We start from the raw sequence: 24,397 nt of genomic DNA, 5'->3' as shown, positions 1-24,397 counted from the left end.
AGGGCTCAGCTGCAGGCAAAGTTCTGAGTTCCAGAGTAAGACTGTTCAAACAAGTATGTATTTTACTTTAGAGTTAGTTGAGGGTCCACAGACCTCAGAGAAGAGACTGGGAGGATTCCAGCAGTGGGTGTGGGTGAACTGGACAAGAGACCTCCCAATCACAGAAAACAGCCCAAAACTACACAGGAATCACAACAGACTTAAGGTAAGTAAATACCCAAGTCAGCACAGTACCTCAGCACAGAAGGTGATTTTGCAGCAGGAGGAACTGTTGGACACGACTGTATGCAGTACCCTTTGGGTGCACTACAACAACCCTGACCTCCTGGCAATAGGAACCCAACCTTTTGTAGAAGTTTCTACTACACAAGTTGGTAGCATGTTGAGCAGCCAGGCTTATCTCAAGAGCCTGGCTGCTCAACATGTGAGCTGTAGGGGAGTTAGAGTGATTCACAGTGCCAAGTATTCAAATAAACACTTACACACAAGGTTTCTTGAATAAACAATTATTAATTTATCAGTCAGATAGAATAAACCCTCTTCAGAAGGGAGCAATATAAAAGCAACACACAAATACACCTCAAAACTACACACTCTTAGTTTCTAAATCAGTAAAGACCCTTTTGGGATGGCCTACAGTCACAACTTACACCCTCCCCTCCGGTGACTTCAATAGCTAGGGTGCTGGGGACATAAATATCTTAGTGTAGCATTTAGAAAATTCTTAGGAATTGGTCAAAGGAAAAGGGTATTAGAACAAACAAGAGATCACAAATATTCTTAAGCAGGAAAATACTTTTGGATCCCCCTAAGCAGAGTCATTCAGTGTAACAGGTTAAGCCAAAGTCAATGGGCAAAAGTCTATGCGCTCAAGCACTTCTGGTAGTTAAGTAGAAAAGTCTTTGCACAATGTTTTAGAAGTCTTTGAGGAAAAGAAGAATCAATGTAGGGATACGAGCTGTTTGGACTTGTGAGTGGTAGAAGATGCAAGCAACTCTACAGCAAGAGGTAAGTTCTCTCAGACTTTAACAGTACCTTTGTATTGAAGAAAAAGTGCAACAGATGAGCTCTGTTCGTGTGCAGCTCTGTTCCTGGGCCTCAGTCGTGGGGACAAGTGGGAGGAATTCTGGGGACTCCTGCACTGCAACGGGACGGTCACCGCTCGCAACTGGCAATCTTCAAACAAGTGGCACTTCGGTGTTTCAGCTCCTTGCGACTACTGCAAATAGCAACACTGTGGTTCCTGGCTGTCGAGATGGACTTTCCTTGCTTCTGGGGTCCTGCACTCTGTTGAGGGGGATCAGGCTCGGTCAGTCCTGCTTCCTGGGAGTCTGGAGGATCTTCCTGGAGCTCTAGGCCAACTTGAAAGCAACACACACAATCTGGTGTTCCTCTCACTGGCTATTCAGTTTCCAGCAGCAACTCTGTGGAAAGTCAACCAGCTCCAAGAGAATGTCCAGGTGGTTTACTTTGGAGTTGATTGGTCCCACCAACTCAAGGGGAGAAGTCATCCTTGCAGGGGCTTCTCTGTCGATACAACTTCGGAGTTTCAGCACAGCAGCAGGGCTTCACTGGGCAAACCAACAGTACAGGAGTTGCAGCAGGCATCCTCGTCAAGTTCTTCTTCGGTTCCTTCGTCCAGTGGTCCACTCTGCCTTGCAAGCCAGAAGCCTCGCCTTTTATTCAGTTCTCTCCCATTCATTCCAGCCTAGCTGTCAGTCACCCAGCAGGTTGGCTGTCCTTGCCTACAGCTTATCAGGTTTACCCCACCGCCAGCTAGACAGAGTATGCACCGGCCGCAGCATCCGCCCGCTACCCCGTCAATATCACCTGCCACCCCACCGGCCTGTCAGGACAGGTTCTTTGAAAAGTTCCTCACGCTCATGAGATCTCCTCAGATGGGGGCCATCCTTAAGGATGTGATCAGGGACATGCTCCTTCCGGCCCCTCTGCCTATAGTCATTCCTCCTATAGCTCTGGCTCCGCAGGCCCCGGTGCAGCCCCTGCTGCCCACGCCGGCTCCTTCGATTTGCAGCTCCCCTGACTCCCATAGTTCAGGCGGTTCCGCTGCAGCCTCCGGCTCCGGCCTCAACACCTCAGCCCTCGGTGCCTAGCACTCCTCCACCCGCCCCGGACCAGCCAGACGCCCTGGTGGACACAGATCAGGAAGAAGACCCCGGCACACCATCGTCAGCCAAAGACCTTCCAAGAACGACTTGCAGGGTCTGGCAGAGTACTTGGGCCTTCCTCAAACCAAAATCGAACAACCGGAGGCGGAGGTGCTTCCCGAGGTCCTCACTCTGCACTCCGCGGGCAGAAAAAAGTTGTCGCCTTGGCCAAGTAGGGGTGGGTCAAACCCCACTCGGCCCAGCCTGATAATCGGCGCCTGGATGCCAAATATAGGCAAATGGGAGTGGATCCACTCTTGCTGTCAGCCCACCCTAAAATGCACTCTTCGGTGATTGCTGCAGCAGGTCACTCGTCCTCAGCCACCTCGTCCTCGGCAATGCTGGACAAGGAGGAGAAGATCTGGGATTGATGAAGATGCAGCGAAGCGTTGGAATAAAGCTTCTTCCCGTACGCATCCAACACGGATGCCCTGCTGGCAGCCGTTAACCAGTGGTTTTGGTGGGAAATAGCTGACTTCCTTCCGGAACTTCTGGTGCATAGCCAGTCACGCTTCAAGGCGGAACTGGCAGAGGCTAAAATGGTGGCAGAGGACGACATGGAGTCCACCGTGGCCCACATTGACACCTCTGGCCGGGCCATATGCATCGCCACAGACTTCCTGGCTTCAGGCTAATTCAACCCAGATGTCCAGGAACGCATATTGGACCTTCAATTAGAGGGTGGTGACCTCTTTCACTCCACCAACGATGAGGAGCTAGATAAAAAGAAAAACAGTTTGCAAACTGTGAAATCTTTATCCTTTCGAAAGCCACGCCCAAGCTGTACCCCTATTCACATCACCTCTCCGACAAGCGGCGAGCTTCGGAGGGTTCTGTGGCTTCCAAGAATGGAGGTCCAGGCAGCCTGACCGCTCTGAGTCAGCACAGGCGCAAACAACAAAAGGACGGGAACAAGGGCTTTTTTTAGTCCCCCCTCCTCCGTTACAGCCTCAAAGGGAAAGAAGGTATGATGCGTCCCTTTGGATCCACGTGTCTCTGGTGGGGGGCAGGCTTGCCCCTCACGCACAGTTTTGACATCAGAGGTTTGCAGACCCCTGGATCCTCTTGGTAGTATCCACAGGGTACCGCTTACCGATACCTCCCTTTCCTCCCTCCTCCCCTCCTCCCTTCCACTCCCGCAGACTGGCTCTTCAGGGCGAGATCTCCGGAGGCAGTTCACCACACTTCCTGCACCCTTATGGACACACTTCACGATCTGGGGTTTTTGATCAACCTCAAGAAGTCTCAGCTGCAGCCTTTGCAGAGCCCGACCTTCCTGGGCCTCATCTGGGACACGAGCTCTGAGAATTTTCCCCTCGGAGGATAAGATCACGGCCATCAAGAGGGCCACTACTCAATTACTTTCCCGAGAAGTAACCTCGGCCTGGTGGTACCAACATTTATTACGTATCATGGCAGCGGTCCTACTGGCCGTACCCCACACGAGACTCAAGATGAGGAGATTACAGCTGCACTTCACAGCCTCATGGAATCAGGAGTGGGGCTCCCAAGCGGAGCTTGTCTGCATTCCTCATTCTCTCCACTCGGACCTCACATGGTGGTTCAGGGATTGCAGCCTGCAGATGGGCAAGCCCTTCCGGCAGACGGCCCCGCTGATCACCATCACCATGGATTCCTCTCTGTAAGGCTGGGGGGCACACTGGACAACCACAGGTCCGTGGAGTCTGGATCCGGCAGGAGTCCCATATCAACTGGCTGGAGCTCTCAAGGCTTTCCTTCCACTCATTGGGGGCAAGGTTGTCCTCATTCAGACTGACAACTCCACCAGCATGTACTATATCAACAAGCAGGGGGAGGACTAGGTCCCCTCCAGTGTGCAGCTTGGCTATCAGCATGTGGGAATGGGCCCTGGAGAGCAACATCTACCTCACGGCCCACCAACTTCCAGGGGAGTCCAACCTGGAGGCGGACAGGCTCAGCAGGCTGGGAGTGGACAGTTACGAGTGGCAATTGAACGATTAGGTGCTGCTGGAGATCTGCAGATGGGGGCATCCTCACGTGGATCTCTTTGCCTCCTGGGACAAGAAATGCCACCAGTTTGTGTCTCGGCAGGGGCAGGGCTCCGGCTTTGGCTCCCTGGGCAACGCATTCCAGATACAGTGGAACGACATGACAGCGTATGCCTACCGTCCCACACCCCCAGTCCACAGGGTGATCTGCAAAGTAAAAGGATCTTGTCACCTCAGCATCATTCTTATAGCTCCGCGGTGGCAGGCGGGCCATGGTTCTCAGAGCTTCTCAGCCTCTTGGACAGGCTACCCGTTAACCTGTCGATGGGTCCAGCTCATCATCTGGTGCATCGGGGGGGGCAGTGTCATCGACCCTGGCCCATTAGAATTTAGCCCTTGCAGCGTGGTTCCTGAGCAAGTCACACTGAAACACCTGAGGCTAACCCAGAAATAATTCAAGGTGTCAGGAGCAAGCCTACTAGGAGCCATTACAAGAGTAAATGGACTAGGCTCTGTCACTTGGCAGACTCCAAGATTGACCCCCTGAGGTGCACGTTGGATGATGTGCTCTCCTTCTCGGCACACCTTGCACACTCAGGCTTAAAGGTAGACACCTGCCGCACGTATTTGGTAGCCATAGGGGCCTACAGAAACTTGTAAGAGGTGGTCTTCTCATCTTCCAACCCGGTGGTCAAGAGACATTTGGCGGGCCTCTCCAAGCTCTTCCCGCCCATCAAAAAACCACACCCCATGTGTGACCTCAATGTAGTGTTGGACGCCTTGGCGCACAAACTGTTTGAGCCAATGGCGTCCGCGGACATCAGGCTGGTCACCATTAAGCCAGCTCGGTTGGTGTGCCTCACCTCTGCTCGAATCGGCGAGATCCAGGCTCTGGTGGCTTCAGAACCCTTCACTACTTTTCAGAAGGATAAGGTGGTCCTGAGAACACACCCTGCATTCCTAAGGTAGCCTCTGTTTTCCATCTAAATGAGGAAATAGTCTTTCCTACGTTTTTTGCCGACCCTAAGGACGAGGCTCAGAGGGTCTTGCACTGTCTGGATGTCAAACGCGCTCTGAAATTCTATTTGGACAGAACCAGGGGCTTCCGCAAGTCGATGTTCGAAATCCGGAAGCAGGGGTGGGGGGGGGGCACCAGACCCCCGGCGCTCTCCAGAGAGGTGCAGGACTTTAGTCACTGGACCGTCGCCCAGTGGATGTTTCTCATTCCTTTCCATCTGGCCGGAGTCAAGAATGCCATTGCCAACTCCCTCATCATGGAGCTGCGCTCTTGCCACAAGTGGAACTTCGGCAGGATCAAGTGGACTGTCTTTTCTTCCGGTGGGGCAGACTCCAGATCGACCTGTTTGCGACGGCGACAAACTCCAAATGACAGAGATTCCCCAACAGGTTCCCCCAGCCTGGAAGCATGGGGGACGTGTTCGCCTTCCCGTGGGAAGGCCAGTCCCTGTACACGTTCCCGCCGTTCCTCTGCTGCTACTAGTCATCAGTCTACTCAAACAGTGCCGATGCAGGATGATCCTCGTCGCCCCGGTGTGGCCGAGGCAGATTTGGTACCCAAACCTTCTCAGCCTGTCGTCACCTCCAGTCAAGCTGCCAGTGGCCGCGGATCTGCTCTCCAGAGAAGGAGGTGCAATCCTGCATCACGACCAACGATCGCTGAACCTGAAGGCCTGGCTCCTGCAGCCTTAGAGTTCGGTGGGTACGAGTTACCGGAGGACTGCACGGAGGTCTTTATCAGGGCCAGAGCATCGTCGACTGTTAAGTGCTACGGACACAAGTTGAAGTGTTTTGTGACTTGGTTCCGGTCGCAGAAGATCAACCCTAGTGTTGGTTGCAGAAGATCAACCCTCTGAGGGTCACGGCCCCTCACATCCTTCAGTACTTGTTGTCATTAGCCAAGGCGGGGCTGGCACACTCCTCCATCAAAGTGCATCTGGCGGCTATCTCCTGCTACACCATGTCTCCTGGACGGTCCTCTTTGGTCACACCGTCTAGTCAAGGAGTTCCTCGAAGGACTGTTTCGATCATTCCCACCGGTGAAGGCGCCTGCCCCAGTGTGGGAATTCAACGTGGTTCTGATGTGGCTCATGGGTGGGCCCCCTCTGAGCCTATTCATCAAGCTCCTCTCAAGTTCCTTTCGTGGAAAACTGCTTTTCTCGTGGCCATCACCTCTGCCAGGAGGGTAGGTGAGATCCAGGCCCTGTCTGCAAGCGGCCTTATCTGACTTTCCATGAGACGAGGGTGGTGCAGCGGATGCACCCCTCCTTCATGCCGAAGGTTCCTACGGAATTCCACCTCAATGAACGCTTGGTGTTGCCTGTGTTTTTTCCAACACCTTTGTCGCCGGCTGAAAGGACTTTGGACTCGCAGGATGTGGCGCATGCTCTGGAGTTCTATGTGGCACGCACAAAGAGTGTCCGGAAGTCGTCTCAACTTTGGTCCTGTGAACCATGGGAAAGCTTTGTCCAAGGCTTCCATTTCCAAGTGGCTCTCCGGTCGTATCATTTTCAGGTGGCTCTCCGGTCGTATCACGCACTGCCACTGGTTGGCAAACTGACAGCTGCCTGGCCATCCGAGCCCGTTCCACCAGAGCGATCGCTGCAATGACTGCGTTCCTCTCTGGTGTTCCCCTGCTGGACATCTTCAGAGTTGCTACGTGGAGGTCTACGCACACCTTCACAAGATTCTACTGCGTCAACAGGAATTCGAGAGGAGCCCAGGGTCGGCCAAGCAGTGCTATGCAACCTGTTAGCTTGAAGGTGAGCCTGTTCCGGAGGTAAGAGTACTTGCTTCTGTTGAGCCTTGCCACGTCCCATGGTTGTGTATGTATGTACTGCTATGTATTCTTTATTCATGAGCATGTGAATGCATGCCAGACCCCATGCTGGAGAAGGAACAAGTTACTTACCTGTAACTGTTGTTCTTCAGCATGGGTCTGGTATGGATTCACTTGCGAACCCTCCCTCCTGCCCCTCTGCGGCTCTTGGTCATACTGCCACTTTACGTGCTACCAAATCTGAAGATGGCTGCCAGAGGAGGGGCTTGAGAGGGCAGTCATTGACTGGGGACAGTATAACCCAGAGCTCAGTGATTGGTTTATAGGAGAAAGACAGTTTGTAAGTGAAAATGAAACTATTTTCTTTTACCTAGGATTCCCGGTCTGACGACGGGGAATATTCGTGAGCATGTGGATCCATGCCAGACCCATGCTGGAGAACACCAGTTACAGGTAAGTAACTTGTTCCATCTAAAACAGTCTGAGAGTTAGTACTTGTCTGAGTTGCTTGTAGCAGCTCTGAAAGTATATGGGTCCTTACTTAAAACAGTCAAGAAATGCTTCTTCCTCCTCCACACGGCAAGAAAAATACTACCTTTCCTCTCCTTCACACACAAAACACTCACCATCGTCGGCCTCATCATGTCAAGTATCGACTATGCAAACAGCCTCTACCTCGGTATACCGGAATACCTACTGAAGAAGCTACAACGGATCCAAAACACTGCAGCCAGACTACTCCTCAAACTATCCAGAAGAGACCACATCACCCCGGCCCTAAAAACACTTCACTGGCTCCCAGTAAAACAGCATATCATCTTCAAAACAATGTGCATAACGCACAGGGCAATCAGCGGACAAGGAACAGAATTCCTACAAAAAAAATAACAATCTACAAGCCAACGAGACCGCTCAGGTCAACCAACGAAATCCGACTGGAACAAAAACCTTACATCAAGAAGAAACTCGGAGGCACCGCTTTCTACCACTTAGCCGCGAAAACCTGGAACAACATCCCAAAAGTAATAAGGAACACCAAAGACCTCCTTAAATTCAGAAAATTACTAAAAACCTGCCTCTTCAACACCGGAGACTAAAACCGAAACAACAATAAGACAAACGACTCATCAAAAAAGGACATTAACAAACCCCTAGAACCGACAGAAGCGCCCTGGGCACCAATAGGGCTGACGCTGGACACAGGGGTTCACCCGCGAGACCCAGAGAAACGGATACAACTACTCCAGCCAACCCTTACCATCCCCCACCGCCCGTACAGCCACAACTAGGTTCCACGAGGCTGTGGAACGGACAAGATACCACCAATCACCACACAACCGGGTGTATGGACACTAGCAGCGGCGCTAGTCATGTGGAGGGGGTGAGGAGCATGCAAGGTTATTAAGGGAGCGGGCGGAGGGGACAGCTAGATCCTCAAACGGCCTCGAATGGAAAAAGGGCACATACCTCCTGAGGCTCAGGGTGTACAAGCATCCCGTCGGGTAAGATTACACGAGCCCAACCGGTTCAGTCCAGGATAGAGATGACTAACGAATACCATCAACAATTTCCTTCTCTGCATACACCTCTCAAACTCCAAACCAAACACAACCACAAACCTCTAGCGCAGCAAACCGCACGAACTTCACTACACTGCAACAACAAAACAAAAAAACACATAGACTCGCACATCAGCACACGACGACTACCGGCCGCATACACCCCAGGCCCAGCCGACGGAACCACCGGGCAGAGGCTGCCAACAGCACATCACTGCAATCTTGCACTTTTCCAGCCTCCACCCACTAACCCACCCCCCCCCCCTCTTTCAGAGCCCCCAGAGCGCCAGGGGACCACTCCGGTGGTGATAGTGCGCGGCACAAATGACCTTTAACATTAACTTACCCTGAACTGCTTTTTGCCTTTTGTAAAAGTCTGCTAGAGATCTTACTGATCCTAGAATTGTAATCAAGACTTCTGAAAAGTAACCTTGGTTAAACTGTCTATTCCTATAATAGAAATAGAGTAGTGCGTTAATATATCAATAGGTTATACTGATCTTGAATAGCTGCTGCTGCTCTTAAACTGGAATGTTGGGTTGTGCTTTCCCTGCCTGAATTACTTTAGTGCACTTCTAAAATAGTTTCACTATGTACTTACTGAGTAGCTTAAGGCCACTCTAAAAAGTATGCAAGTTAAGTTACTCCCTCTGAAAACCGTTCTTAAAAGTAACATTGGTGTTGTAACTGTATCCCTTTGTAATAGAAGAATGTTACATATGTTGCAGGATATACTTGTAACAGTGTGGGTCTAACAAAGTGATTCTAGAAGTGTAAAACACTGTGGGCCTCATTACACGGTAGGCTATTAGCACCTTGGTCCATGCTGGTAAATTACCGGCACCGCCTTGGCGGAAAGGGGAATTACCGCCCTACTCCAAGGTTGGTGGGGCGGTAATTCCCCCTTCCACCATTGCCCTTCCCCATTCCCATTTTTGCCCCATAGGGCATAATGGGAATGGGGAAGGTGCTAATTACGGCACCGCAAATTGCACCGCAAATTGCGGTACCGTAATTAGCACCAAGGTCTCTTTGCGGGTTGGATTTTAACGCCTGCAAAAAGCAGGCGTTAAATTCCCCAACCCGCAAAGGGACCTCGTAGTACGGCGGTAAGGGTTAACGGTCACCGTTACCATTAACGGTGACCGTTAACCCTTACCGCCGTCCGTGTAATGAGGCCCTGTATGTTAGGACCAATAGGGTCTTCTGTCCTTGAATTACTTCCGATATTCTATAAGTCTAACTACTTGGGTTTTACTCCCCAAGGAGATCGTAAAACCATTCTGAATGCGTGTTACATTAGGTTTGACTCACAGAGAACTGCTGATTTATATTCTTAACAAGGTTATGTTTTGGTTGGGTTGGCATACCATAATTAATAAGTTGGTTTTTAATCCTGTTTATATAATATGTAATGCTAATTACCTTTCCCAAGTTTCGTTTTGGCCTACATGTATTTATAATCATTATTTTTACAATACACGGTGATTGTGTTTCTATCGACCATATGTATGCATATGAATTACAATTTATTTGTACCTTCCTACAGCCCTCTCTCCCTCCTAAGATGAGCCTGGCTGCTCTGTCTACGTTACCAAATGTTCTCAGGTGGTACAGCCTTATACTGAGAGTTGAGTTTTTGTACTGCCTCAGATATGGTTTTATGAAGCCCTTAGTTGAACTTTAGAAAAACTGTCCTAACACAGGGCACTTGAGCCAAAGGGTCCTGAGGAGAGACCTTAAACCTTATAAGTGCTGATGAATAAGAGAAGGACTTGAACTGAAGAGGTTACACAAATTCTGGAGCAGCACTTCTATCAAAGAGCTTCATTAAGCTATATGCCAAACTGGAAAGGAAAGTTCAAATGTGGGAATATATGTGATCTGATGGTTGTATGTGAGTGACATGCATTTGGGAAAGCCACGGGTCTGACCGATTACAGTTTCTAGCAGAGACAGTGCTTCCAATAGTAGAAAGAGTGATCAATTTTGAGGAAAGTGAAAAGCAGGAAAATAGCAATCCTTTGTGTTGGCGACCTTGTGACAATGAAGAATTACTTTAGATGGCAGAGTAATGAACAGGGAAAACACAGGTCCCTGACAGCCGAGTTGTACAAGTAGGTAAAGCTTGGTGGGAGGAGGAAGGGTGGGATTGAAATTTCCCTTTAGAGATGTATGTTACAAACACTGAGAGATGGACCTGAACGCTAAAGGTAGTTAAAGGAGCAGATCCATAATTGGGAGCTATTAAAATAGGATATTGAAATAAATAGATCATAATGTGAATTATCTGGCTCTCCACACACGTGTGTGTGTGTGTGTGTGTGTGTGTGTGTGTACACGTAGAATTCCTTTGCAAACTTGTGGACTTAAATGAGAGCTCCTCTCTGTTTAATGACCTAGTCTTTCATTCATAATGCATGTTGATTGGAATGGCAAAGTCAATGGGCTGAAAGCAAAGAATTATGAAATACCACATTTCAAATTATTTGTGTTGACATGCTGAACAAACTTTGCAGTGATACAAATTACATTTTAATAACGCAACTGCCTGAGCATGTCCAGTAGAGAGGAAACACATTTTTAATAAAAATGTTTCACTGAAGGAAAGAAAATAAGAGCAAACCCTACTAGAATAATAATCTAAAATAATTTTACTCTTGGTCAAGCTTTGTTGATTATGGCAAATGTAATTCTTACTGCATTGCTCTCTACTCCAATGTCTATTTTCCCTTCTAAACCTTCTTCTGTAATTCTTGGCGTCTGGACGCACTTTGAGTGAGGCATAAAACATGAAAAAATCCACATAAATGGAACCCCCACGTTAGAAATGGAATTTCTGTTAAACTTTTTCCAGTAGAAGGGCTTATGTTAACAGTAAATGTAGCTACTAATTTAGTTTGCAATGCCAGACAAGTGTGAATGGCCTGTAAAAATGTAATAATGCATGGCAGCATGTAGCTGCCTGATAGAAACCGTCCATTTCCTTACACAATATAGTTACGCCACAACTCTTCGGCATCCCTACATATTATCCCCACCAAAAATATTCCCGTATATATGGTCGCCTGGAACGGCCATAGGCAATATTTTTGGGGGGGGATCATTTTTGGGGTTCTTGGGAGCGGGGTGTCCCCCCTCCTTTAAAAATAATGCGAGGGTTGCAGGGGTGTCCCCCGCAGGTTCCATGCCTTAATATTGCCGCAAAAATATGGCGATATTTTTGCGGGGATATTAACACATGGAACCACTCTTCTAAGGAAATTGTATCACTACTGCAACTGTAATCGTGTATTACAGTTTTTTGTGACATCCAAAAGCCTGCCGCTTGAGCTACCATGTAGCGGAGTCCCAGCTGCCACTGGAGTTCTTTACAATTCCTTTATTCTGAAATGCCTGTCACACTTTACTGCCATTAATTGATATAGAAATGTTTGTGGTAGTAAGTTTATTTTGTGCACTGCCGGCAGAGCAACATATACAGTGCATTGTATCACTACTTGAGGTCTATACATGTTTTTTTAAATGCATTGTATTAAAATGATTAAAATATGTTTGCAACACAATGCAAGCTGCCTATTTGTATTGTTTCAGCTGAACATGTTACACATTGAATATATCAAAAGCTGGATGATCTCCTGCAGTAAAGTAAGCAAGAGGCACATTACTACAAAGGGATTGTAGTAGAGCAGAATGAGCCTCAGTTCCCAGTTTTGCCCCTTCATACAAGGCAATACGTGCACAGAGAATCTGATTATTCTCATTTAAGACGGGAGCCCGGCTATCCGAAATGGTGTGATCAATATGTCTCAAGACTGTCGAGTCTCTCCTCGGAGGAACTGGGTGTGAGGTAGAGGTGTAGGATGTGATTGAAGTATTTGTTAGGCAAAGTTTGTGTGCTACTGCCCCTTTGGGACCACTACACACAACTAGGACTACAGGTGTAAGAAAAAACAACCTTTGGTATAAGTCTGTACTACACAGTTTTGTGGTAGCGCTGCTGAGCAGTCAGGCTTATCTCAAGAGGGAATGTGAGCTGTAAGGGTGTTACACAGAGGTCTATAATTACAAGTATTCAAATAGACTCTTATACTCAAGATTTCTTGGTAAACACTTATTACTTTATTTCACAGTCATTTATAAAACATTCACTAGAAGGAGGCAATCTATATCACACAAAAATATACTTAGTACTTCACAATATGAGGTTCTGAGGCATTTAAACTACTTTGAAGGGGTAGCAAAATGGCATTCAGAGCATTTGAAGTAGGAGCTAAAAGGCATAAGTTAATAAAAACAAATGTTACAGTTACTGTAGAACAGTGCAAATAGTTTGAGTTCACCAGAGGAGTTGATTCAATGCAATAGGTTAGGCCAAAGTCAATGGGCTAAAGTCTTGTATAGGATAAAGCAGTTCTGGAAGGTAAACGGAAAAGTCTTTGCCAAAGTTCTCAGAAGTAGTTCGTAAAAGAAAGATTAATATGTCGGGTCACAAGCTGACTAGGCCTGCAAGTTGCCAAAGTTTTGCGCACTTTCACAGTGAGAGGTAAGTTCTCTCGGTCGGGTTTTCACAGTACCTTACAATGAAGAAAAAGATGCAGCTGAAGACATCTGTTTCTCGCAGTTCCAGCCGATCTCGCTGTTCCTGAGCCTCAGTCGTGGGGACAAGAGGGAGGACGTCGGGGGACTCCTGCACTGGGACTGGTCAAAAATCTGGCAAAGGCATATCTCATGTTCCGGTAGCTGTAGTCAAGCACACAAACTGGTGTCGTCCTCGCTGGCTATTCGGTTTCCTGCAGCACTCTGAGGAAAATACAACCAGCTCTGAGAACGGTATCCAGGTGGCTTACGAGTTGATTGGTCCCACCAACTCAAAGGGAGAAGTCGTCCTTTAAGGGCTTCTCTGTCGAGATGAACTTGGCGATTCAGACCTGCAGAAGGGCTTCACCGGGCAAACCAACGATCCAGGAGTTTCAGCAGCCGCCCTCTTCCAGCTGGTCTTCGGTTCTTTTGTTCCATTGGTTGAATTTGCCAAGAGACTCGCCTTTTAAACAGTTTCCTTCCATTCATTCCAGCCTAGCTGCCACTCACCCAGCAGGGTGGCTGTCCTTGCCGGACAGTCAGCCAGCCAATGATGCTAGAGTGCATTTGGGTCTCCTAGGAGACTAAGCACAGGGAGTTTCGGGCACCTCCCTCACTTCCTGCCACCCCAGACACTCAGACGCCAGAGGCGGTCTTCAGTCCTGAAGCCCGCCAAAAGGCGTAGGAACAAAGGGACCAAACCTGGTTTGGCACGCAGAGACAAACTCTAGATGGACCTTTCCAAAAAGAAATGGCAAAAAAAGAAGACCGGGACCCGTTTAAACAAAGGAGGCTCAGACGCCATGTTGAAAAACATGGCTGCCGCGATTTAACGCTACCAGTGTTTGTGGTTTGGAAAAATCATGGTAGTTTGTTGTAAAACCACTGCCACCAGCCATTTCGAGAGGAAAGGGTAGCATTGGACTGCTACATGAGTTTCTAGACATAGAGGATACTAGGTAATCCCTCCAGCACTCTATTGTAAGATAGGGTGTGCTGGGTCTAAGAATTTGAAAAGACTAGTAAAGTCAATTTCACTTTGCTTTCTCTGTGGTATCAGTAGTTTATCCCAGAGAAGGTATTTAAACAGTGGGAAGCCTGAAAAGGTTTCCCTGTGTCACTGCACTGAAGGTGCTGTGTGTCACACATGAAAAGATGTCTAAAACTCCATAACCAAAGAAAACACAAGAGTAAAACACAGAAAACAAACTGAATTAAAAAGTTCAAAGTCCCAAAGTTTAGCAAAAGAGCTGGAGGGCTCTAAGGTGGGAGGAATGGGCACATTTATGAGAATGCTCTCCAACAGTATCCAAGCCAGAGTCATTCTGCGCTGCTTCAGATAATATTGGTGGAGAATTCCAAAAGGAGTTATCCAAGAGAGCTCTTCCGACATGGGGCTGATGTTGTGCAGCAGGAAGGCTCCTATCCTGGCTTGAACCATGAGCATCAGGAATAATCACATTTTCAGCATCTGTAACTGTTTGTCATAATGGTGCTGCAGGGACTTGTAAAGACGAGGCCACCAGGGCAAGACCAGAGGTGCTGAGCACCGACACAGGTTCTGTTGGGACTTTCTTTAAGGGATTGGAGTACAAAGTGATGGTAACTGACCTTTTATTCTTGCAAGGGGGGCTACCCTCGTCACAGGAGCTCTTCTCTGGACGAGCCCCAGTGTCCCATTCTAACCACCCTCTGTCGGCGAAAGGGGAAGTGGCATTTCCAACCCCGTTTGAAGGACCTGTGGAGCATCCAAAAGTGAAGAACTGGAGGATTTACCTGCACGAGAGCCACTCCTTAAGTCCTACATATTACCACAATAGTTACGCCTACAATCCGCCAAGTCATCAATACTTATACAAGAAAAATTGCCTAGAGCACAAATGGCGATCTGCTAAATTACTATGGATGCTGGACTGCTGGAAGACTGCAGATTGAAAGAATGTACACACAAATGCCCTTTTACCAGTATGCAGCAATAAACCCCCTGTTAGCATTCTTGCCAGCTCCTGGCCACAGTCGCGGCAAGCTAGGCAAACCGCTGCCCCACCACGGCGGAACTGATGGGGGGGGCATGAAGGGGTGTGCTGGAGCGATATTGCAAGTAGTCTGGGCCAATGACCCAGAAAACAGCTGCAGGTGAAGACTGTGATAGTGCAAAGTTCTCCGCGTTCTTCGCGGTTTCGTCAGACTTAGGGATGGGTCCAGGGTTGTCCGCTGCTGCTGTGGGAAGGATTAGAGGAAAGAACCTTGAGCCCCGAAAAACACAAAGCAAGAAACTGTCGTCCAGTCGCACCAACAGGTACATAGTGGCTGCTTCCAACAACCAAACAGCTCTGTGATCTCTGCACCCGAGACCCCTGGACATACTTCATCCGAGCCAAGGCACTAGAAAAGAGGGCCCAGCGATTTGATTCAGAGTACAATAGGTGAGCAAACACACCTGTTCCTAGCCACCACCCCCACCTCCATAGGGTTCGACGGGTGTAAAGTACTTACCCCACTTCTCCCCTGCCTGACTGTGAATGATGCTGACCCATGGAACCGGCAACTTCCTTTCTTCCCTGGTTCTTTCTCTGGCTGCATGTCTTCTCCTGTACCAGAGCAATGCGCTTTGTGGCCCTAATCATCTTATGCTCTTCTTTTTCTTGGATATTTGAGATGTTTCACAGGTGTGCCTTCCTTCTTTCCAAGGGTATATACGCACACCATATGTTCTCTAACAACTCTACCTAACCAGCCATCATCATGTATTTTCTTATGATATTGCTGCATGTACTTTTCACTTTTTATATAGTGCACTTTGTAGTGCTACAGTTCTCATTTACCTTTGTTTTTCGTTATGTTCCTGTGGAACACTGTTCAGTCCAATAGAAAGAAGTTTGTAGCCCATTTGCCTTTCAGTGAGCCAATTTAAATTGGCCCAGAGCTGGGCAAACAGCATTTGCATTGCATCATCATTCAGTCATATTGCTTTTTTCAGCATTATGTCATCAGCATTCAAAAAAATACAATACAATGCAAAACTTACAATGTGTTTGATAAAAGACCAACACGTAAGGTATTAAAAAGTCGAGATAAAGAGAGGAAACCCTAAACAAATTAAACAGTATTCAATTGCTTGGTTAAAACGTTCCGGCGTAACCAGACACGATTGATACATTTTGCCACAAAATATACAATGTTAACCAGTAAAGTCGAATTACACAACACTGCTGCAATCGTAACATGAGTAACACCAGCTTTTTATTTTTAAGAGTGGCAATAAGTACGCTCTCCTCAGATCTTTATATGCTTCACAGAAAAACAAGATGTGAGTCACTCTCACATTGTGCACCACGAAGCAGACATGATTCAGTTACCAGTTTTCCAACCACAGGTGAATTTCTCCGCCCTAAGGGTACCTGTTCTGAACTCCATAAAGAGTGCATGCATATGCTGGCCAAATCAAGTCCAAAGAGTCTTCTGTTCTTTCAAAAACTCAGACCCATTTTTTAGCCTTAAACAGTTAGTTACTTTTAAGTGACTCATACCAAAAGTGTTTAACAGGGAATTTCACCTTCTCCTTGTTACTGGGCGATACATTCTCCGGTCTCTTCCACATACTATCAAAGCCCAAAGCTTCTGTCAGCATCTTTACATGTTTTACCCAGGGGAATGAAGAGCCTCCAGGATAATTTAGTAAATTGAGGAAGGCCTCACGAAAAAGTACGCGCTTCGGCGTTACCTATAGCATGATTCAATAAAACACCGGTTTCCAGCCTATCCGGAGACTATTAGCTCAAGGCCGCATTCCATCAACAGAGGGGCATTCTGGAAACCTGGCGGAAGCCTCAAAAGCATTGGTGGTCCCCAATTTCTGGCAGTTAACGTGCCCCCATAGTTCAGCACCATAGAGCGCTGTAGAAGCCAGCTGCATTTTATAAATGCTGATCGCAGGAGAACACTGCCCTTGCTCCATGGTCTGAGAAGAACGTCCTAGGACAGTATTTCTGAAGTGCAACTAAGGGCTTAGTAAAACTATTCAACTGAGACAGTACAAGACTCCACTCTTAGTATAAGGCTGTCCCACGTGAGTATATGGTAGCGTAGACAGAGCAGCCAGACTTCTTTCCGGAGGGAGAGAGGGCTGTAGTAAGGTACATACTTGCAGTATACCACAGGTTCAACAGAAACACTCACAACCAGAAGTATTATACAAAATAAAGGTTTATTATAAATACAAGTTAGGCCAAGTTAGAATAAATCTTGGGGTGGGTTAGTACTTGGTCATAGGATCATAAACACATTATACAACACACAACACAATGCTTGAAGGTACACAGAGCAAAGCATAAACCTTGTTCAGAAATCTGAACACAAAGCTGACAGCATTTCTAGGGAAGTCAGACCTTATCAAACACATTTAGTAAAGGACACACCTATTCATGGGGAGTAAAACCATAAGCTACTTACTTTCTGATTACTTGTGCAGTACCACTCATTTAAGGAATCACTTAGTAAACCAACTTGCAAGTATACTTTTCTGAATAGTGGAACACTCATTCAAGGAACAGTAGAAACCTATAACCGTATTCAGGATAACTCGGTTATACTAGGTGAGTAAGACCTTTTGGTGTAATATACCGTTAGTTGCTTTTCAGCTCAGTAGGACACAGACTAAGGTAAGCAAGAACTCTTTACGTTAATGAAGGATTAAACAAGGCAGACCAAGGTCAGCTACAGAACACAGATTACAGTTGCTTTCCAAGTCAGTGGGACACAGACTAAGGTAAGCAATAACTTTCCCACTTATTTTAGGATATCCCAAGGCAGATGTTAGAGATTTATCGTGTCTATGCTTCATCCCCTCTTCTAGTGAGACCCCCAGCACTTTTTGATGGACTTCTGGAACTTTTTCTGAAATCCTGAATGAGTGGAACCTTTTTCCACTCATTCATCCTTATGGGCTCTGTCTTTTGGAACTCTATTCTTTGTATTATACCTAATCTATGGAGTCTATTTTCCTTCATAACTCTTAAAGGCATCTATATTTTACTATTGCAGCACACAGCTCCTTGTGGGCACTGTTGCTGGGGTCCCTTGGGGTCCTCCTTTGAGATTATTCTTCTACATCCTAGAGTAACTACAGTTCTTAAGGATAGAGAGATACTTGGTATCTCTCCAAAACATTATAATCTGATAGATTGGCACAAACCACCTTACGTGGCATGCCAGAGGGATACCTAGTGTCCCCCTTCTCTCTGCTCCTGTGACTTTATAGTTACACAGAAAATCTTCTTGTTGTGGCTGGTGGCAGTGGACGTGTTCTACCAACTATTGTGTGATGTTTCTACCGCAGGCAATGTCCATAACCTTGGTAGTGCACAATAGGGGCACCCAGGTACTCACTTGGGGCCTCACTTCTTTTTTCACCATTACTAGCATGGTTGTTCTTTGTCAGCCCTTCTACCATTCTGGGAGGGGGAGGTCAGTTTGTGTGTTTTGCCTTTGGTGGGAACCCTTTGGTGTCCCCGTCTAGTCTCCAGAGTGTCTGGGCAGGCAGGAAGTGGGGGTGGAGTTTTCCACCCCACTGTCCTTCGTCTGACAGAGCGCCTGAATGGGACCAGCTCCCAATAGGGGTCTGGCTGTCCTGACTGGACATCCAAACACCCCCTTTCTTTAAAATGCTGAGAGAGATTTCAGAGGAGTGTTTGATCGAACTGTATAAAAGGCGACGCTTCTGGAGTGAAAAGCAAGTTGACTACTGGACGCTGAAGTAACTGTAGAAGACAACCAGAGATGCCTGCAGACCCTTTGCAACACCATGAAGCGACCACTGCTGTTCTGACCCCGTTCTGTGTGCGACAGAGGAGCTCTGAAGAGGACTCCTTCCCTTTTTGGCTGATGGGAACAACCAGTCCCAAAACAAACTTTGAATTGAGCCTTCTGCTGAGGTCCAAGGAGTTCCCAGAGTACAGAACCCCAATACCGGGAGACCTGCTGCCCATTTCAAGTGCATCATCATGGAAAGGCCGAATTTTTTAGCCCACAAGGACACTTCAGAGATCCGATCCAACTCGCCAAGACCCTCTCATCAGAGTGCGGGACTGTAGGAAGCGAAGAAGATAGACCAGGCGAATCGTGTCCTTTGTTGGTGCTGCAGCAAAGGTGCCAAAACCGCAGAGGAACCAAGAAGTTGTAGAAAGTCAACCCCAGATCCTACCTCGAGACTCCTGCTGAGAGACCCCGTCAATTGTCCTAGCTTAATTCATCCGACCAAGGAATCTGGAGGTTGGGTCCAGAGCTGCAACATCGCAGAGCATCCAGCACAAGCATTTTCTTCAAACCTAAGGTACTGTGGGGGAAAAAGGTATTGCTTAGCTGATTCCAGAAAGTCGGTCCAGAGTGTTGGAGTGCACATAGAGGTGTCCAGGGCAACCCCCTCTTACCTCAGACTAGAGCTGCTGCTTGTGTCCCTTCGAGTCCTATTTTGGGTCTGCATTGTTAGTTAGAACTTGCTGCTTCTAAAAGACTAGAGACTTGAAGAAATCCACAGAAACTCTTTGTAATTTGCTGCTTGTCAAAACTTTGAACCCTTTCCGAACTGCCTTTTAGGTAGGGTTGCGTTTTTGGACTTGAGACTTGGTGTGCGAAGAAACCCTCTCTAGAACCTGGAATCAGACTAGTGTTGCTCTAAACCTTTTCCTTCCTTTAAGTTACTTTCTTATATGTGTTTGCAGAGTACATTTCTTACCGTAAATCTGCTAAGAACCGCATGTGCGCGTAATTACCGATAATACAATAGCATTGTATTTTGCCTTTCTAACGTTGCAACAAATGTAATCGCAAATAAATTAAAAAGTGAGTGTCCTTTTGAAATATACAAAAAAGGTAGCAGGCACCCCTCTCTTGAAAGAATATGGCATGATAACCTGTTCTGTGGTTTTTACCCACTGTGAGAGTCCGCAGCCATTGCTTTTAGTTACTTTGGGGAACACAGACGTGGACCCCTTGCTCACTGTACTCAGAGAGGCACATCTCCACCTCACTGATGAGGCCCAACAAGGCTGAAACACGTGTATGGGGTTGCTGTTGGTACTCTTGTTCAGAGGAGGTTTTCCTGGCATTTCAATGCTGGACTGCCCTTCTGGGTGGGACAAAGACTGATATGCCAATGGATATTCTTCCTTTGTGAAACGTACGGTGAGCAAAAAGCGATGGCTGCGGACTCTCAGTGGGGAAAAAAACCACAGAACGGGTTATCATGTCTCAAGAGGGGCGCCTGCTACCTTTTTTGTAAGTCCTTTGAAAAATATTCTAAAGTGTTCTAGTGTAAACATTTGAGGCATTTAAAGTGATTCTGATGTGAATATAATAAATATATAATTTTATATGAATTCTAAGTGAAAGTGCTTCTTTGTTGTAAATGGGTTCAGTGTGCTTACCTACAGCTAACATCTTCCTCTTAAGATAAGCCTGACGGCTCTGCCATTCTACCAAGGTCCTGAGTTAGTACCGAATGATAATAAGAGTTGGGGATCTACAAACCACTGGGATAGTTCAAAGTCTTACTTCCAGGTGGGACTCTAGGAAAACTCCCTAACAACATACCCCTTCCTTTATAGTGTGTGGATTGGACCAGACCGTCTCAGCCACCACAATCTGGCCAGAAGTTCACTCTCTCACTTTGCCTGGGAAAGTCGAGGCTTTGCTCGGGAAAGGGCTTTCCATATACGGTATTTCCTGACAAAAGTGTGGCATGGGCATTTTGAGTATGAGTGCACTTGTGAAAAACAAGGTAGAAAAATGTCCTCTGTCAACTGCCCATCTTAGACACAACAAAAAAGTTAGTAAAATGTTAGTAAAAGAAAAAGGGCACAAAGTACCCTGCTGCTCTTTACTGGAAGGTGATGTGTGCAGCCTAAAATGACAGTCTCCCACAAAAGGCAACAGGGTACCCATGCATTGGGAGCATTTTGGATTGACCAATTCCCCCAAAACAGATGCGCTAAGCAAGCAAAGTAAAGCATAACGTCTTTGCCTACCTTCAAAAAGTACAGGATTCAATACCAAAAAGCTCGAGGTTCCATTGATGACAATGGAGGAAAGCTACAAAAGCAAATCTTAACACACCTACTCTGCACGATTGCAAACTTATGGCACCAAACATAAGTTGTGGGCTCCAGGCAAACCCATGACATTGCAGATTCAGCCATGACATGGTTGGCCAAATCAGCTGTGCCTGTTCCGAGTCGCAGACAGGACCATTTATTTATTTTATATATAGGTAGGGAACAGTGCTCTTTTGATCACAAAAGAATGTACACTAGATAAGAAATCAGATTTGACAGACAGCTTTAAGCTTCTAACAGTGGGTTGAGTTTGAGTGACATTCTGACCAGGTTGTGGAGGGGTTTACATGGAACAATCATCAGGGACAATACATGGGTGGACTTACATAGATTTTTTAATATTATGTTATGCATTGAGTGCGGACCTAGCTTCAAGAAGCAACAGAGCGCTTTACATTGGTATACGCCAATACAGATGCATAACTGAGTGCTTTGCAGTGGAACAACAGAACAAATATACAGCGGGGGGTAGGATACTGAAGGGGAGATTATGGCTACACACTTTCTGTGTACACATGCTAAACAAAACCCAGCTGCGGAACCCCTCTGGATTTCCAAAACAAGGTCAATATTTTAGAGCGACCTGCCGGGACAAACCATTGACCCCTGGAAAAGGTCATATTTTTGCCATACCTTTCAGTCATTTAAAAAGACACAAAAGACTGTCACCAGTCAGTGAGAAACGCAGCTAGTCGAGCATGGCGACGAGTTTGGAGAAATTACTACAAGGCACCATTGACGTACCCTGTCCCCAGGGACTTAGTCGCAAACCAGCAATTGGCTCTTTATTTTGCCTAATTGCAATGCCTTCGCCTTTAATTTAAATGAATATTGAATATTTGTTTCCAGACTGATTACACTTCTGCAATTCTTATTTTGATTGTAACAAATGAAACTACATTTATTTGCCAATCAAAAGGAAAAGATTTTGGTATATATATAGGTGGCAGATGCCTCACCTCCATACCACAGTTTAAATTCACAGATGTTGGGAAAGTAGAGATATTGCACACTTTTGAGAAAATAAAACCTACTAACTGTAGAGGTGATGTTTGCCCGATCATCATTGTTAAATCCTGTGTCACATCTCTCACTCCCCTTATCACCATATTTGTAAGTGCCTCATTTCGAAAGAGCTACGTTCCCCGAGATAACCCAGGCATGGATCTCTCCACTCCTGAAAAAAACCCTTGATGGATCCTATTCTTCCGGCCAACTACTGCCCTATTACAAACTCGCCATTTCTCTTAAAGGTACTGGAGCGAACTGCCAAATTCAAGTGTTCCTAGCCCTACATAACATCTTAAATCCTAGACAGTCAGGTTTCAGAAGCGCTCACAGTACAGAGTCCACTCTCTTGGACCTGAAAATCAACATCTTGCAATACTTTGATAAGGGCTTCTGAATCCAACAGCGTTTTCGATCTGTTAGATCATGCCACTTTGGTAACAAGACTACAGGACTCGGAGTCATTTTAATGCAAAGCATCCATCGAACAAGATGGCAAGAGTCCATCATGAAGAAGTTATGGCAGAGAGGAATGTGCTTTCATGTGGGGTGCCCCAAGGTTACTGCATGTCACCAATTCTGTTCAATCTATTTATTCTACCTCTCTTTGAGCTGCTGGATTCTAATGTGATAATATAGGCCAATTACGCAGATGATACAGTGCCTTATTCCACTCACATGCAACCATATTTAAGACACCCTGACCCTCAAAACCATCTATAACCAATACACCTATGGATGATGTGCAATGGGCTGGAACCTAATAATGCAAAGACTGAGATTATGGTTGTCAGCACTGCACCTAAACTGCAAAAATTGGATGATGCCTTTCGTCTCTTCCAAATTGCAGAATACTCACTGGCGACACTTCGCAAGGTTAAAACTCTTGGATTGGTTCTTGACCAAGAACTTACCATGAAGGATCACATCAGTAGCCTTGTGTCAAGCACATCCTACTATATCAAGCTTTTGGCTCACATTAGACCTTTGCTTGACACATCTAACTGCACCACCCTAGCCCGTCCCATCATAGGCGCTTGCCTGGACTACTGCTCCAGCATGCTCCATGGCATTGGGGAAAGGCGTAATAAATAGTTTACAAGTGGCTCAAAACAATACAGTTTGAATGGTCAAGGGAATCTGAAAAAGCCACCATGTTACAGTGGCGAGGAGATTCCTACACTGACTACCTATTGGTAAGCGGATTGTGTTCAGGACATTATGTATCGCACATTCTTGCCTTTATGGGAAAAGTCCAGTCGTCTTTTCCGATTGGTTCTCCTGGCTTCACAGTAGGCATACATTGAGGTTTAACAACTCATGCCTCTTGCAGACTCTGAAAGCTAAATTGTCCTTCATCTTAACAGGGTTCTTCCCCACATCAGCCTCTCGTCTGTGGAATGTTTTACTGCCAGACTTCAGATCCTGTTCCTCCCTCTCGGCATTCAAACATAGGCTGAAGACCGTCCTCTTCAAATAACCCCTTCTAGTTCGGTGACTGCTGCTTTATTATCTAACATTACTGTTCTTCGTTGTCTTTGCCCTAGTGCTTCCACGCCTACGGGCTTTGTCCCAGCGATTTATAAATATAAAATCTTCATTTGGGGAGCATATTTATTTAACGCAAAAGATGTTCCTGCTATAGTGTACGTATTAGAGTTTTGGCACTTAAATGACTGGGCTTTGGTGAAGTGAATGGAGGGAATCCTATTGGGCCTGGACTCTATGGCTGTGTGGGTAAGATGGAGTATGTCCTTACATTTTAAAATTCTAGTTTATCCACCCAGCTCTGTGTAAGTTCTTTCTCCCAGTCTCCCTTCCAACAGATGCGCTTATTTGAAAAAAACTGATGCATAAGTGCAGAAGAATTCTTTTGGGTTTGGGAATATCATTAGACCTCTTTGAAAACAACTTTTTGGGGGTGAAAGCAAAGTTATTTGATTCGGACTGGATATCCACCAATTACTCCCTCAATTCCCATACACTTTATCAAAAACATCCTTTGTACCCTGTCCGATATCTCGAGACATTCATCTTAGGTTTTGTTTGAATATTCTCTGCAATGGTGAAATAAGAAAAATATTCGCGCGAGGGTGCTAGCAGAGAGCACGTTGTGTAGTTTTTGTAAAACAAGTGGTCAGGCGGAATCCTGTCATGTGTTAGCTGAATGTACTGGACGGTACAATTTTCGACAGCCACATTT

General features: G+C 46.6%; 1 protein-coding gene across 5 annotated transcripts in view; it reads left to right on the top strand.

Moving 5' to 3' along the window:
- UTRN (utrophin) overlaps positions 1–24,397 on the top strand; it is a 2,010,688-nt gene that overhangs the window by 778,640 nt on the left and 1,207,651 nt on the right. The gene's annotated exons all lie outside the window — the stretch shown is intronic.

The sequence above is a fragment of the Ambystoma mexicanum genome, chromosome 4p, assembly GCF_040938575.1.
Source record: "Ambystoma mexicanum isolate Mex_15411 chromosome 4p, UKY_AmexF1_1, whole genome shotgun sequence".
NCBI lineage: Eukaryota > Metazoa > Chordata > Amphibia > Caudata > Ambystomatidae > Ambystoma > Ambystoma mexicanum.
The sequence above is the reverse complement of the archived record's forward strand: the minus strand, read 5'-3'. Positions and strand labels throughout refer to the sequence as shown.